This window comes from Sceloporus undulatus, chromosome 2, assembly GCF_019175285.1.
Source record: "Sceloporus undulatus isolate JIND9_A2432 ecotype Alabama chromosome 2, SceUnd_v1.1, whole genome shotgun sequence".
In the NCBI taxonomy this organism is placed as follows: domain Eukaryota; kingdom Metazoa; phylum Chordata; class Lepidosauria; order Squamata; family Phrynosomatidae; genus Sceloporus; species Sceloporus undulatus.
The window spans coordinates 233,951,475-233,967,050 of record NC_056523.1 but is presented as its reverse complement, the minus strand read 5'-3'; the positions used below and the strand labels follow the sequence as shown (position 1 = coordinate 233,967,050).

At 37.6% G+C, this 15,576-nt stretch overlaps 1 protein-coding gene across 2 annotated transcripts in view; it reads right to left on the bottom strand.

The window, feature by feature from the left end:
• Positions 1-15,576, bottom strand: part of BNC2 (basonuclin 2) — a 333,536-nt gene that overhangs the window by 143,364 nt on the left and 174,596 nt on the right. The gene's annotated exons all lie outside the window — the stretch shown is intronic.

The following is a 15,576-nucleotide window of genomic DNA, read 5'->3' as shown; positions in this document are numbered from 1 at the left end:
TGAAAAATTTAGATGGCTACTGGGTTTTTGTAGCCGAAAGCAGAAGCACAGTTTGTTCACATATGATGCTTGCTGTCTGCAATTTTTTTTCATCCCTCTGCAAAACTTTGAACCTCATCCAGCTTTGACACACTGCCTCTTCAGTTAATAACTATCAAGTTTCCCCTTGTCTCCTGTCTACTTTTCTTTGAGGCAATTGCGCACTCAGCACCCCGAGATAATAACACACATCTATAAGATAAAAGCAATGGCATTAATGTAATTGTCTGCCTCTTTCTCTTTAGCCTAATCTTTTTTTTTCTTTTCAGTTTTGACTGCCTGTGTGACACCTGTTTTTGTCTCCTCTGATCCTACGACAGGTTTTCCGCTGACAAGGTTTTTGCCTGACAGAGATTCTGCCAGACAAGAACATAATAAAATATGAAGAAGTGCTTGTCAGAGTTTCTGCCAATCCTCGCATGAAATTAAAAAACAATTCACCCCGTGTTTTTTTTTAAGGGGCCCTGTGATGGTCGCTTTGGCCTATTGGGAAAACAGACTTCTTCGCCAACTCCTCCAAGCTAAACAGGTGTTTTCTTTTATATCCTCCCTCCTTTCTTTCTTTTCAAAAATGACTGGAAAACATGAGAAGCAAGGGAGAGGGGGCAGGAAAGCTTTGTCCTAAAATTGTGCTTGCAAAACAAGCAATAGAAACTACTTTGACTTTTTGTACACCTACTAAAGGATATTATTTAAAAGCAACAGCTCCAAAATAAGAGTTTTAAAAACTACTTGAAGGGTTTCCATGCCCAACAAATGATATTCTTTAAAAACAACAACTCTAAAATTAAATTTTAAAAAACTGGAAGTGGGTCCTTCACAAAATAAATGTAGAGAAGAAGTTAAAATGGCATAAATATTGAGTTGTACAAAAGCCTCTATAACATCCTAGAGACTAAGGAGCTGAACAAATGGCCCTTTTATGCTGCTGTCCAGTGGCTTCGCGGCGTGGTGTTTTGACACCGCACATCCAGAAACCACCCTGAAGCCTCCCTGGCCCTAAGGCTACAATTGCATTCACACTTACAATGGAGTAATTTCCATTGAACAAAATGAAGCTTATTTTGAATTTAGCCTGCACATCTTAAGTTATTTATGAATAGATTGTTAGCAATCTAAAGGCTAAAACAGACGGCCCTAAAGGGGAGGCATGATTCAAAAAGAAGTGGCAAAGTGCCGCCCCTTTTTGTGCTAGCGAAAGAGTGCCCTTTCAGCTGCCACCTCAACTTTAAATTCTCCTATGGCGTGCAGCATATAAATGCCACACTGCTAGAGCATGGCAGTGCTGCCCGCCATCTATCGAATGGACAGCATGATGTCAGTTTGGGGGTGGCATTGGGGTATGTGTCATTTAAACTCCATATCCCCACACCACCCCCAAGCTGGTGCTTACTGTCGGTCTGTTTGGGACCTCAGTTTCAAAAGCAACAGCTTTTTTCATTGGATATAGACTATGAAGTCAGTAATGTAGGTATATGTACAAACATACTCAACATGAAAAATAAATCTACGGCGGTTTACAGACCGCCAAATAGTACGTCATCAATACGTACTAGGGTTAGGAAGGGGCGGTGCTTCCGCACCCCCCTAACCCTAGTACGTATTGAATACGTACAAGATGGCGGCACCCTGTTCATACTGGCGCCGCCATCTTTACGTACTGGACGCACAGTGTCCAGACGTGTCGCGCCGCTTGTGACGTAGCGAGCGCACCCCTGGCGCCTCGCTACGTCGCAAACGCGACGGTAAAAGAAGCTCCATTTTGGAGCTTCTTTTTTCGGTCCACGCGGGAGTCGGGCCGTCTGAAGGCTCCGGCTCCCCCGCGGACCTACTGGCGGCGGTCTATACCCCGCCTAAGAAAACCAAATATATTTGACATATTGATACTAAATATGCATTATTTTGGATAGGGAAATACCATGTAATACCATGTAGTTGCCCCACTTAAAAAAAACCCACCACAATACAGAGCATATGCAATCTTTATGGAAGAATTATTCACAGATCATTATATCCCAAGAAATACAGTCAACTTGATAATTATATTCTTACTATAAACAACATTGAAAAGTAGACAGGGACAGCAACCTTCTACATCCTAATATACTCTATATTCTATATTTATGCTGCATTTAGTTTCATACTATGTGATAAACATTTATTTTGTATTTGATGCCATAAAATATATGCAGTCATTTTTAAAAAGAATGCACAGTTTTAAATTTTACAATTGCTTGTTCCATTGTCATTTCCCCCCTACGTTGTTAAATAGTTAAGGAGAAGACTGTTTTTCACTCCTACCTGAATTAACAGAGCAGCCTCCCTCCCTACTACTTCAGAGCAATTTGATGAAGCAGTTTGCCTAGCCAGTCTTGTGCATTGTATTTCTATGAAGAAATGTATCTCCTGTGTTAAATATGTTATCCAGGATAGGCCCTGGTGGTGCAGTGGTTCAATCTCTGTACTGTAGACACCAGTACAGGTTAAATTCCAGTATTGCAACCACAAGGTTGTGAGTTCGATCCCAGGGGCTCTAAGGTCCATTCAGCCTTGCATCCTTCCATTGGTTGCTAAAATGAGTACCTGTGACATCCCTGGACCATTATCAGTGTATTAGGGCCTATACAAATTTTGCCTTGAAGAGGCTCTCAACAACGTAACTAGTGCTGCTAGCCATGAGAGCATAGGGAAAAGCTCACACCAACTCATACAGACCCCAAACTCCTCAATAGATGCTTATTTTCTTGTGCTCTTTATCTTCAATATTATATAATGGTCTTTTCAATACTCTTCTGCTGTTTGTTCATGGTAATGTAACCTAAGCAGAGCTATCCTTCCTAGGATGCCTTGGTCCAAAAAAAATACAATGATTCTCTTTATAAGTTAAACAAATATATTCTACAACTTTCTCCAAAAACCTTTTTGCAGTGGACCCTTGGGATCCACTGTGGTTTGGTTCCAGAATCCCCATGGATACCAAAATCTGTGGATGTTCACATTCCATTATAGACATTAGGGTGGTAAAATGGTGTCCCTTATATAAAATGGCAAAACCAAGCTTTCCCTATTGGAATTTTTATGTTTTTTTGGATATTTTCAAGCCATGGATGCTGGAATCCCTAGATAAAGAATCTGTGGATACAAAGGGCTCAGTGTAGATTCCTTTAGGGGATATTAATCTGTACAGAAAAGCATGAATGAATAACACAAAAAAGTAATCCACACACTCCTGAATCCCTACTACTGCAGTAACAAATGTTGATTGCCTTTGTTCATGCTGCCTGGGTATGCAATACACTTGCAAACTGATATATTCAGTGTGCACTGCTGGATAAATCAATAGTGATTTCAAGCATTGTAATTAGAGGAATATAAGTTAATTAAGGTAGTTTTACAAGCACCCCCTCATAAATGACACTAGCCACGCTGTTATAAGGTCCATAAGATATGACGATCCTTGGGTCATGATTATCCTTTTTAATCACCCTTCCTTTGTGCCCTGCAACTAAACAGGACACTTGTGCACGATTGTCATAAAGTTCATCTACTGTGACCGTTTCACACTTCAGCTCAAGATTAAATATACTCCAGCAAATTTGACTGCCGTCAATTAGATTGTAATTACAGAAATCTTTAGCATTGCTAAGGGTACAATCCAGAATACATTCCTTGTTTCTGAAATCTGATTGGGAATAAGATAATTAAGACAGTTTGGGGGGTTGCTCAACTAATCTGAGGTACATTCCTTACTGAAAATAATAGAGATATTGTTAAATAAATTCCCAAGCCTGAAGAAAAAGTGTTATTGTGTCCCATCTAGCAGTTTTCTGACCCAGCATACATCAATTCAGAGGCAAAGTTATCCAGGTCAATGTTAACACATGAAGGGAATATGACATTTTTATTTTAGCCATCAAATTGCTGTTTTAATTTCATAGTGCTACATTTCAACATAGTGGTAGGTTTGTTTCGCTTGTAACACTTTCAATTTGTATTCTGTTTAACCTGGTGAACTTTACTTAATTAAGATGTTCCTATAAACAATTAAGCCTCCTGAAGGATCATTAGTGAGATATAAAACTTTATGATGTAATAAAGTGCAATAAAATGATAAAGTCACAGCACTTCATGTGAAGAAACATAAGGTGTTCTTAAAGGCAAATAGAGTGCTGCCTTTTCTAAAATCCAGCTATTTTCAAAGCTCTGATTTGTTTGATCCAACATTGATCCAACTCATCTGTTTGATCCAACTGATTCTGATAATTAAGATGCATGTTCTGAAATTCTGAAGAACAGTTTATTTTAATATTATCAACATACTTGCAGACACTCCCTGATCTTGACCCTCATCCAGGAAGATGGGACATTTGAATCCCCCAGAATCACAATTTATTGCAAAATTCACACAGAAGTGGATCTATAAAATAGGGATTTTAAGACATTGTCTTCTGAAGACATGTAAACAATGTCTCCAGATTTCAGTCACAAACCATGTACAATAGCTGTTGTTTTCTAAACACACAACAGTAACAATTTTAAAGACACAGAAATTCAACCATTTTCATTTTTTCCCTTGAGAGCTGACCATTACTAAAAACAAATGTTACACCACACAGACAAATGGATTTCCAGAGACTGAAAGTATTGTAGCTTAGCATCCAAATGAACATGTTCAACTAAAGCATATGCTTATATCAGTGGATATGCTCAGGATCAAGACTGCTGAGTTTTGATCAGTTAAACAACAGTAACTGAAAATAAATTTAAAAACTTCAAGTCCATTGAAAAGAAATTTTATGACACACCAGTTTGTGCAAGGATGTGTTATAATATTTTGTAAAATATAAAATTGCTGATCTGTAATGGCTTCTCACTTTTCATATGGAAGACAATCTAAAACTTATATGAGTGCTCTATTTCCTCATACACAGAGCTGGAAAAACCTTCCAAGTCACAAACGTAAAATATAAAAGAACTTTTAATGATACAATGATTATGCATACAGATAATATTTAACAGAAATAGAATCTGCACAGCTCTCTGCAAAGCTTCTCAAGTCCTTTACAAATGCTTGAAGCAGCTTGAAAAATAGGAATACCATATTCATTTTTAATTTGCAGAGTTTGCTACTAATTAACTATTGAATCTGATAAAAAGGGCATGATATTCTTCAAGGGCCATGCCTTTTCTTAGTACCTCCTTCCTTGCATAGAGAAGCTCTGGGCATTCTAATGTGTACAATAAAAGGGGAGTGTGAAAGATTTATGCTCTCTAGTAGCTTCACGTTTTTGTAGAATATTTTGTTTGCTGCACTTATGCAGAAGTGCATGTACGGACATCCTTAAACATCTTTGCATGTGTGTTTGAATATCACAATCACTTTGTACCCTGTATCACTATTTCAACTGGTCTGCCCATGTAACAAATAGCGTATTTTTCAATTGGCTGTAGGAACGGTCCTGAACAATGTTCTAGCTTCACTAACTTCTTTTACTAAATCACTACCAGACACATCAGTCTGACATAGGATATAAACCCTCAAGCCTCATCCCAGTCCTCTTTCTCTTTCCTTCTGCTCTTTCTCTTCTCAATTTCCTACCTTTTTTCTCCCTGCCTTGTCTTTTTAAAAATAAATAAGTTTGTCCCACCGATGCTCTTTCAGCAATTCCCTCTCCTTCCTCCTTCCAGCCAAGGCCAGTTTCACTATCCCCCTACCCTCTTTTCTCTACTGTTTGAAGAGTTCTACCATATGGAGCTATCTAGAGGCTGTTTGGAGAAATGACTGTGCTAGCTCTGACCATATCTTTTTATTATTATTATTATTATTATTATTATTATTATTATTATTTTGATAGCTGTGTATTTGACCATAGCTTTATCAGCTTGGAAGGTTAGGGAGAATGATCACCAAGAGATGCATATGGTACTGAAGGCTAAGAACAAATATTAATTGAGAAAATTTGATTAACCATTATTAGAAAAAGATCTTAGAGATACACACTTCTAGGGTCCTCTTAATATCCATGCAAAGAAACAGGTGTCTAGATGATCTTTGAACTATAGCAGATTCCAAAAATTGCAGCCTACAACATTCAACAGAACAAGACATCAGCACACAATTTGGAAAAACAGGTAGTAACCATGTCAGAAAATCCATCTGATTCAGGGAAGTGATGAAATAAACAAAATAGATGTGTGTTTTTTAAAAATACACAGCTATCAAATGCTATCACCTATCACAACATTTTTGGGATAAGAATTCAAAAGGGGAGATTGGGTAAAGAATCCAATATTTATTTATTATTCTGCCTTTCTCTTCAGAACAGAGACTCAAAATGATTTATAAAATTAATACCAATATAGATAAAAATAAGTACAGATCTCTAGAAAGTACATACAGAAGGTTACTGTCAAAATGCAGTTGCCCTATATACTAACGGATTAAAACAATTTAAACGTGTTGGTTAAAAATAAAATATCAACAATCTATTTAACAGCAACAATTGATTACAAGTCTTTTTGTGAAATATTTCATTCCTAAACGTTTTTGGCTGCCTGTGGAGTGAATACAGAGAAAGAACCAGTCTAGCTTCCTTAGTAAGGGAGTTTTAGATCCTAAGATCCTGAGAACAGCCATCAAGAAAGCACCCTCTAGGTTTTATACCACCGAGGGCTGCAAAATGAGAAAATGACCCTCCTGGAGATCTTAGAGCCTAGGCACTCTTGAATGGAAAAACATTATTTATTTTTTGATAGCCTGGGCCCAAGGTAGTTAAGAATCAACTCAGCTAATTAACTTCAGTGCAGAGAACACTCTTACCTAGTTGCCACACTACAGAAATAAAGCAGTTTGACACCACTTGAACTGTCATTACTTTGTCCTATGGAATTCCTGGATTTGTATTTTGGTGAGGTATCCAGCCTGGTCTGTCAGACAGCTCTGTTGGGTCATTAAATTACAAATCCCAGGATTACACAGGATAGAGTTATGACAGTTAAAGTGGTATCAAACCGCAGTGTGGGTACAACCACAGTGCATCTATGTGATAGAAATACTGTATATAACCGACTATAAGTTGACCTCATGTATAACTCGAGGGCAGATTTTACGGCCAAAATTATGGATTTTGCTATGACCAATGGAAAAGTCGAGGGTAAAACTTAGGGGCATGTAACAAAGTATCTAAAGAATGAAGCAAAGGAAAATAATGCCAAAGAACTTACAAAATTCCAGAAGGCATAACTGAACTCAAACTGAAGGCTGGATGGATGAGATAGCAGATGAGGGGTCAGTGTTTCCAGGAAAGTTTACATTCTTGTTTTTCACCAGGAGATAGTTCCTTTTTGTTTTTAAATAAGAGTCAAAGTGCAGTAGTTACACTGACCCGTGGACAAGTCAACTCAGGTTTTTGGGATCAATTTTTTAACTAAAATTTCAAGACTTATGTATGAGTATATACAGTAATGCAGTCTGACACCACTTTAGGTTCTGTAGCTCCATTCTATGGAATATTGCAGTTTGTTGTTTTACAAGGTCTTTAGCCTCCTCTGCCCCAGAAAACCACAAATCCAGGGATTCTGAAGGATGGAGCCATGGCAGGCAAACTGTTGTTGAACTGCATTATTTCCACAGTACAGATGCAACTTTAAAGTTGTCAGCATTTTTTATCAAACAGCTTGATTTTAAAATCTAGCAAACAGAAATATATATATGTCTCTAGAAACTAAAGCATCAACCATTTTATTCAGACAATCAGTGCATTGTATTCCTGTTCCTTGACTCACTCTACATAGTAGAAATAACACAAGAATTGTTCAGGTGTGATACTGGGCACAGATGTAACTGATTCATTAAGTGAGATGCCTGAAAATTAAGGGGGGCATCACAATTTTCCTATGTGATTACAGTAAAAATCTTCAGGCAGTCCTGATGCACTAAGAGGTGAAAGCAAAGCAAAGTTTATGCTCTCTTTAACAAGATATTTGAAAGACAGATAATGGAATTATAAACCAATCCAAAAAAAGTCCTAGGATTTCATGAGCAGGAATTTTCTGTTTTATAACAGAATGAAATATGAATCAGTAAAGCTAGTTGGAAATATGTATGAGCACCAGGGAAAGAGGTGGAGATGTCAAAGATGACGTAGGCTGCATCCACACAGTAGATATAATCCAGTTTGACACCACTTTTACTGCCATGGCTCAAGGCTCTGGAATTCTGGGAACTGTAATTTGTTGTGGCACCAGAGCTCTCTGATACAGAAGGTTAAATGTATCACAAAATTACAATTCCCAGAATTTCATTGCACTGAGCCACAGAAGTTAATGTGATGTCAAACTTGATAATTTCTGCAGTATAGATGCACCCTCAGTGGCAAGAAGATATGAAGCCAAAAAAAAAAAAAAAAGGTAAAAATGTTTTTAATTGTGGTGGAAATTAGGAAATGTCATTAGAGGCATGTGCACATGAAAAGAAAAGAAAACACAATTTGACCAGAGTTGATCAGGTTCAAATCTAGTTGCTTCAGCGGAAGAAATGCAAGCATGTGTGTGTTTTCCTGACTGAAAGAAACAGGACTTAACACTGTCTTGAAGAGCTGGTAATTTCTTTATTTTATTGTATTACTATTTTTTTGCTAATGCCACAAAAAGTGGCTGTTATGAAACTTGAAAAAGAACTTTTCAGCTGTTACTCTTTTAGTTTAGTTTCTTTTTCCATCCTCGGTAGCACTGATCTGCATTAAATCAAAATGCTTATAAAATGCCAGTGTTAACTGTTTTTTAAAAACCCACCCTATAACATGTCTCAGAATCTCCCTTTTAAAAAAGTCTTGTTTGCCTGACAACGCCAGACCTAGGAAATGGTTTAGCCAATTTAAACCATTTCAAAAATAAATAAATCTTCCTCCAAGCTGAAAAAACATATGCCAAGTTTCTGCTGGAAGCAAATTAAAACAGTCTAGTTCTTTAAATCCTTTAAACACCAGAGATTCACTGGAGAAACAACCAATTCCTTTTTAAGAGCAACAGTGGTAAGCAGAGGCCATTACAAGCTATGGAACTGTTGGCCTGAGCATTAAACAGCACTGATGGTAGGATTACCACTACAGTATAAGGGTCAAAACTCAATAAGCTGCATTTATGCCAGCAGAAACACTGATCCTGCCACCGAATGAACCTTTTGATGAATCAGTTCTTATGCTGATAGGCTACAATTGCCATCTCTAAAGAACGGGGGAGTTGTTTGTTGTTATTGTGTGCCTTCGATTCGTTTTTGATTTATGGTGCCCTTAAGGTTAACCTTTCATTGGATTTTCTGGGCACGTTTCATCAGAGGTGGGTTGCCATTGCCATCCTCTGAAGTTGGGAGAGTGTGACTTGCTCAAGACCACCCAGTGGGCTTCCATGGCCGAGCCAGGATTTGAATTCTGTTCTCCAGAGTCATAGTCCAATGCTCAAACCATTACAGGACTCTTGAACTTTAAATATTTCCCCCCTCTTCAAACAGCTTCAAAGCAGCTTAGGTGAAGGAAATGGTAAGTGAAAAAGAACTGGTAAATCCAGTCACAATTTCCAGTAGTAAATCCCACCACAGTGGTGCACCCTCTGAGTTAACGGGGGGGGGGGGGGGGCAAAAATCTGGTGTGTTCTAATAGTCTCATGGTTCCTAAAACATGAAAGAGTTCTCCAGAAAGCAAGAAACTGAGTAATCAAGGGAGAGGTTAATAGATGCTTCGCAACAGTACATCTTTGTTGTTGTTGTTGCCATTGTTAACTGCCCTTGAATCGACTCCATGATCCCCTGTTCTCCACTGCTCTTCTTAAGTCTTGCAAATTCATGTCCACGACCTCCTTGACCGAGTCTATCCTAGCACATCCTAGTGATGAACTCTGAGCACCTATATGTCCTGTCGTCATGGATATGTTTCAATTTGTAAAGTAGAAGAATGAGGGGAAGATCCTTGGAAATGTGATGTTACTATCTAAACATGCCAGAGCTTTACAATTAATCAGGGGAAAGATTACTCTCAGCCCCACCACTACCACAGGCTCACCTGGTGAGGACATGAAAGAGAGCCTTCTCGGTGGTTGCTCCCACCCTCAAGTACACCCTTCCATAGGAGGCTAGGCTGGCCCCCTCCCTGCTTTCTTTTCACTGACAAGCAAAGATATCTTTTATTGAGCAAGAATTTAATAGTTAAGCAAGGGAAGTTCTCATTTATATGTAAGTTTTATCAGTTTTCAACTTTTGATTTTATAGTATTTTAATGAAGTTTTTAAAAATTGTTTTTAAAACATTTGTGTAAATGTGTGTTGTTGTTTTTTAATTTCTTGTTTCTGGCAAGTGGTTAAGATACTGACTCTGTTGACTGCAGGATCAGCAGGTTGGCAGTTCAAGGTCTGGGTGCTGCATGATGAGGTGAGCTCCCATCACTAGTCCCAGTTTCTGCCAACCTAGCAGTTCAAAAGCATGCAAATGCAAGTAGATAAATAGGTACCACTTCAATGGGAAGGTAAACAGTATTCTGTGCAATCATGCTGGCCACATGATCACAGAGTAGGAAAATAAAAATTATTTGTGCTTTGGCTGAATCGGTTAGAGGCCTAATGCCTCCCAAGAGGAAACTATCATTCCTCTCAGCCTTCCAATGGCTGTGCTAAGACATGGGGCTCATCTACACTGGCCAGAATACTCCTAGCTAATTGTCTACAATAATCAGAATACTCTGGACAGCTGCTGGCATGAGTTGCTTCTTTTGAGATCATAAAGCTTCTTTGGCTTACAAATATTTTTAAAATATATATAAATTTCAAAAAGCAAACCTTGATTTTGCCATTTTATATAAGGGACAACGTTCTGCTATCTGCTGTATTTAATGGGACTTGAGTATCCACAGATTTTGGTACCCATGGGAGGGCCTAGAACAAAATCATGGTGTATATCAAGGGCCCACTGTACTTATACATATTCTCAAAATGCACGTTATTCCTTTAGTACTTTCCTCTCTACATTTTTTAAAAATGTTTTCCTTTAGTCTCATTAAATTTATTTGCATTTTTTCATTTGTAGCAATGTGCATTTTCCATAGGTAAACATGGCTTTGTGTCCATTTTACTTCACCAAAATGCACTTCAAACCTTCAGAATGTATGGGTTTCAAAGGCAAAAAGCACTTCATCCCATTATCAGTTTTTGGAGAAATGAAATGGATATTTTGATAGAAAGAAAGTAATCAAACAACACACTTTTACACTACTCTGATTAATTTATTGTTATTTCAACCATAAGGATCAGATTGATCACAAACAACATTAACAGACAGATTTAAATAGTAAAAGGATCTCTCCTAAAACAGCCATTACATTAAGAAAATGATTTTAAAATCCCTACCTCGACTTACCCAAGTTATATGTTAGCTCTTGCTTTTCAAAAGACTTTGGCTTGGTACTAAGATAGCTGACAGACTATTTCCTCCCAGGGAAGTTTGTTTTTTATGATCCAGTGAGCAATCTTTTCTCCATATCCCTCTTATGGTAGAAGTGAGGACTTTTAAGTCAATAAACAGGGTTCTTTCAGTGCTCATGCCAGTGTTACAGAAACCTTGCCCCATGAGGTTTGTACTTTTGATTGCCTTTTGCCGTACTGTGTAGACAATTTTTTAAAATTGCAATTTGAATTGATGTAATCAGTCTTGTACCATGCATGTATAGCAGAAAGATGTGGTATGAATTTGTATGTAAGTAAAATCAAACAAAGAGCACACTGTTTCCTTTCCAGGTCTATTTGGACCAGGATGTAAAGCTCCAGATTGTTCAGTCATTGTTGACTATAAAGTTATAGCACTATGATTCCACTTTAACAGCCATGGCAGCATACTAGAATTTTGGGATTTGTAGTTTGGTGAGGCACTAGAGCTCTTTGGCTATTGTTTGGTAAGGTGCTATAGCTCTTGACCTAAAATGTAAGTCCCAGAATTCCATAGGATGTTGCCCCGGTGTTAAAGTGGAATGATACCTTTATAGTGGTGTAGCATAAAAGGAGCCAGTGTGGCATAGTGGTCTGAGCATTGGACTACAACTCTGAAGACCAGGGTTCAAATCCCCAGTTGACTATGGAAACCCTTGGGCAAATCACAATCTCTCAACCTCAGAAAACTCCATGATAGGTTCAGCTTAGAGTCACCGTAAATGTGAACAGTAAAAGAGGCAAGATATTGCAACCCATTGTGTGCATTTTTGGAGGTGGGGTGCCAACCAACAACCTTCTTATTCTCACCCCCAAGTTCTCTGTTTCCCATAGCTCTGTCTCCTTCTTCTCTCCATCCATTTCATAAACTTATCTTGGCACTGAAAACAGTCAAGAATTTCTGTCATTTGATCTTTACATCAGGAATTCAGCTTATGATGAAACTTGGAAGCTTCCTCTAAGCATACTGATTATGGAAGTAAACATAATGGGAATGGGGTGTGCTCTAAAGGAGCTTTGACAAGTGGCATTTACAACATATCTTGCTTTTCTCATGATACCTCTATGTGCCCTTTTGCTTCATTGGGAACTGTGCTGTGGCATAATACAAGTATGATACTCATTTTGAATTTGATAACAAAATGGAATGTACATTTACATTCACGTTTAATGCCTGATGAGTTATTTTGATTATCTGTAAATCAACATGATCCTGAACAGATTTACAGCCATTTGTAAAATAAAGTATTGGGTATCCTTTCTGGGGGAGGTATAGCCTCTCCCACCCTAAGATACAGCATTAAACATAAGAAGGCTTATCTTTTTTTAATTTTAAAAAAAAACCTAAATAAGTACCAATACAGATGAATAAATTACTACAAAGACAGAAATATGAACATTTATAATAGTTTTTTGTGATTTCATCATAGAGGCATATTAGATTAATGCCATTATCATCAATATCTAGGTGTGAAATTATTTTCTTTGATAGATAAAATCCATAGAAAGCTACTATTCATCAAGGGATGATGGGAGCTCACCCATCATGTGGCACCCAGGACTGAAACTGCCAACCTGCCGATCTTGCAATCAACAGAGTCAGTGTCTTCACCACTTGAGCCACCGCATCCCTATATACTATATATAATATAGTGTGTATACTGTATATAATCCTTCCCTCCCCCCCCCCCCAGAATGCATTCGTATCTTCTGAAAAGTATGGCTACCAAAAATACATGCTTTCTATGCTGTGTGTTGATTCGGAAAATGCAAACTTTGTACTTTTACAGTGCTGTGAGAACAGAACCAAATTTTCTTCTATCCTTTATTGTTCTGTGATTTCAAAACCCAGTGCTCTAACTGCAAAACATTAATTAGCCTTCAAGGAACATCCGTCTAAAGATTCTGGAGAGCAGCTAAACTAAATAAGTCAAGAGGACTTGCCACAGGCTTAAGGTACTAATTTATATACATATGCTTGGAATGTGTCTGAGAAAAATATATCTGTATATATCACCAGCCTTGTTTTGCCACAAAATGTAAACACAGTGATTGGATTTATTCAAAGAGGACCAAGAAATTTAAGCATGCTGGCAGGATGCAATTCTCCAATGTAAATTTCTGTTTATCATATACATATATACCCATCTCCTGAATAGGAATTTTAAGTACTGAAACTAAGAGATGTGTTAGGAACATTTGTTATAATCAGGAAAGGCAAGGAAAAAACAACAACCAAAATGAGTAGACGACCATATGTCTCCAAAGTTCCCTTCCTGCTACCCATTGTATAGAATCCATCACACGGCTTGAGAGAGCTTGTTTTGGAGGGGAAAATCATCTTGCACTGGATAAACTGAGATTAAGTTTAATAGAAAATGCCAATGAAAGACTGACAACAGGGAAATTAGGTCCAAAACACACTCCACAAATAATCCTTTTTGAGACTTCTTTAACTGCCATGGCTCAGTGCTAAGGAATCTTGGAAATTGTAGTTTATTGTGGCACCAGAGCTCTCAGACAAAAACAAGGCTAAATGTCTCACAAAACTACAGTTCCCAGAGTTGCCTAGCATTGAGCCAGGGCACTTAAAGCCGTCTCAAACGGCATTATTTCTGCAGTGTGTTTTGGACCTTAGTTAATGGAAATTAAGTATATATTGGAGAAGGAGCCTATCCAAAAATAAGTCCCAAAGCCAAAAATTATCTGTTTGCATATTTTTCTCCTCTTCTTCCATCCAAAGTCTCAAAGACGTGTACACACCATTTTCTTCTTCCCTAACCCACCTCATTATCCTTCCAACAATCCTATGAGGTAGGCTAGGGTTCGGTTAAGACAATAAATGCCAATTGGTACCTAACTGCAGAGAGGCTTGTAGTTATAGTGGAATTTTATGTGCTAAGGTTATATAGTACATAGAGTTATAAAGCTGTCAAATGTTATGTACTGTGAACTTAAAAATCTGATTAAGCTATTTCTCTCAGTAGTGAAATATGACTAAATGGTTTCAGGTTCGGTCTGTGACTCTGGAGACCAGGGTTTGAATCCCGGCTTGGCCATTATACACAACTGGGTAACCTTGGGCAGGTCACACTCTCTCAGTAGTTCCAACTGGGAGAGATCTATTGAATCAGTGGGACTCACAATTTAAAAACTGGTTCAATGAGTCTACTATAGTAGGGATGATTACTAGGATTCAGGTGAATGTTTACACTGTTTTGAGCCTGAAATACATCTAAAAAAGAAATCTATGACTTTTCAAACCAAAATCTGCTTAACCAGGATTAAGGCAATATCTAAAGTATCTGGATTAGATTTTGTGTTTGTTTTCAGGGTTCCTAATATATATATATTTGTTAAAAATTTACGTAAAGTATAACCTGCCATGGACACTTAACATTTTGAGAGTAATGAAGTTGCTATGGAAATATTTGCAAAACCTTTAAAGAAAACTTGGACACTGCAAGCTTCACATCCTCTTCAACAATTGTGGGGGCAGCTACCCTGTCATGATCCCACGTTTTCACTTTTAAAAAGTTTACTTTTAAGAAGCCTGATTTCTCCCTACTGTAATGAATGGAAAGTGAAACTAGCCAAAATTTAAACTAACTAGTGTCCATTCTGTTCCTAGAAACTTCTCAAAAAGGACAGCGAAAAGTTCAGCAGGTTGCCTGTATGATAAACTGTTTCCTATTCAATCACATTTTGGGATTGTGATACAAATCAAATGTATTTATTTCCAGCTAAGACATCAAAAAGGACCTTTTGTTTCCCAACAGAAGAAGAGTGGATAAATAAATTAGAAGAAGCAATGGAGATGGATATATTGACTGCATCGCTAAAGGATCTGGATAAGAAAAAGACAGAAAGGGAATGGGAATGCTTAAAAATTTGTGAAGTAAAAAACTAATTAAGAAGTAAAAAACCTTTTTATTTGAAGATGTATACCTAGGAGATATGATATGGTTAGTAATGTAAAATATGCATTTACTTTGAGGAGGCCACTATATATATTAGAATTAAATAATATAATGTTTTAGATTTACATAGTTGTTATTTTGTATGTTTATT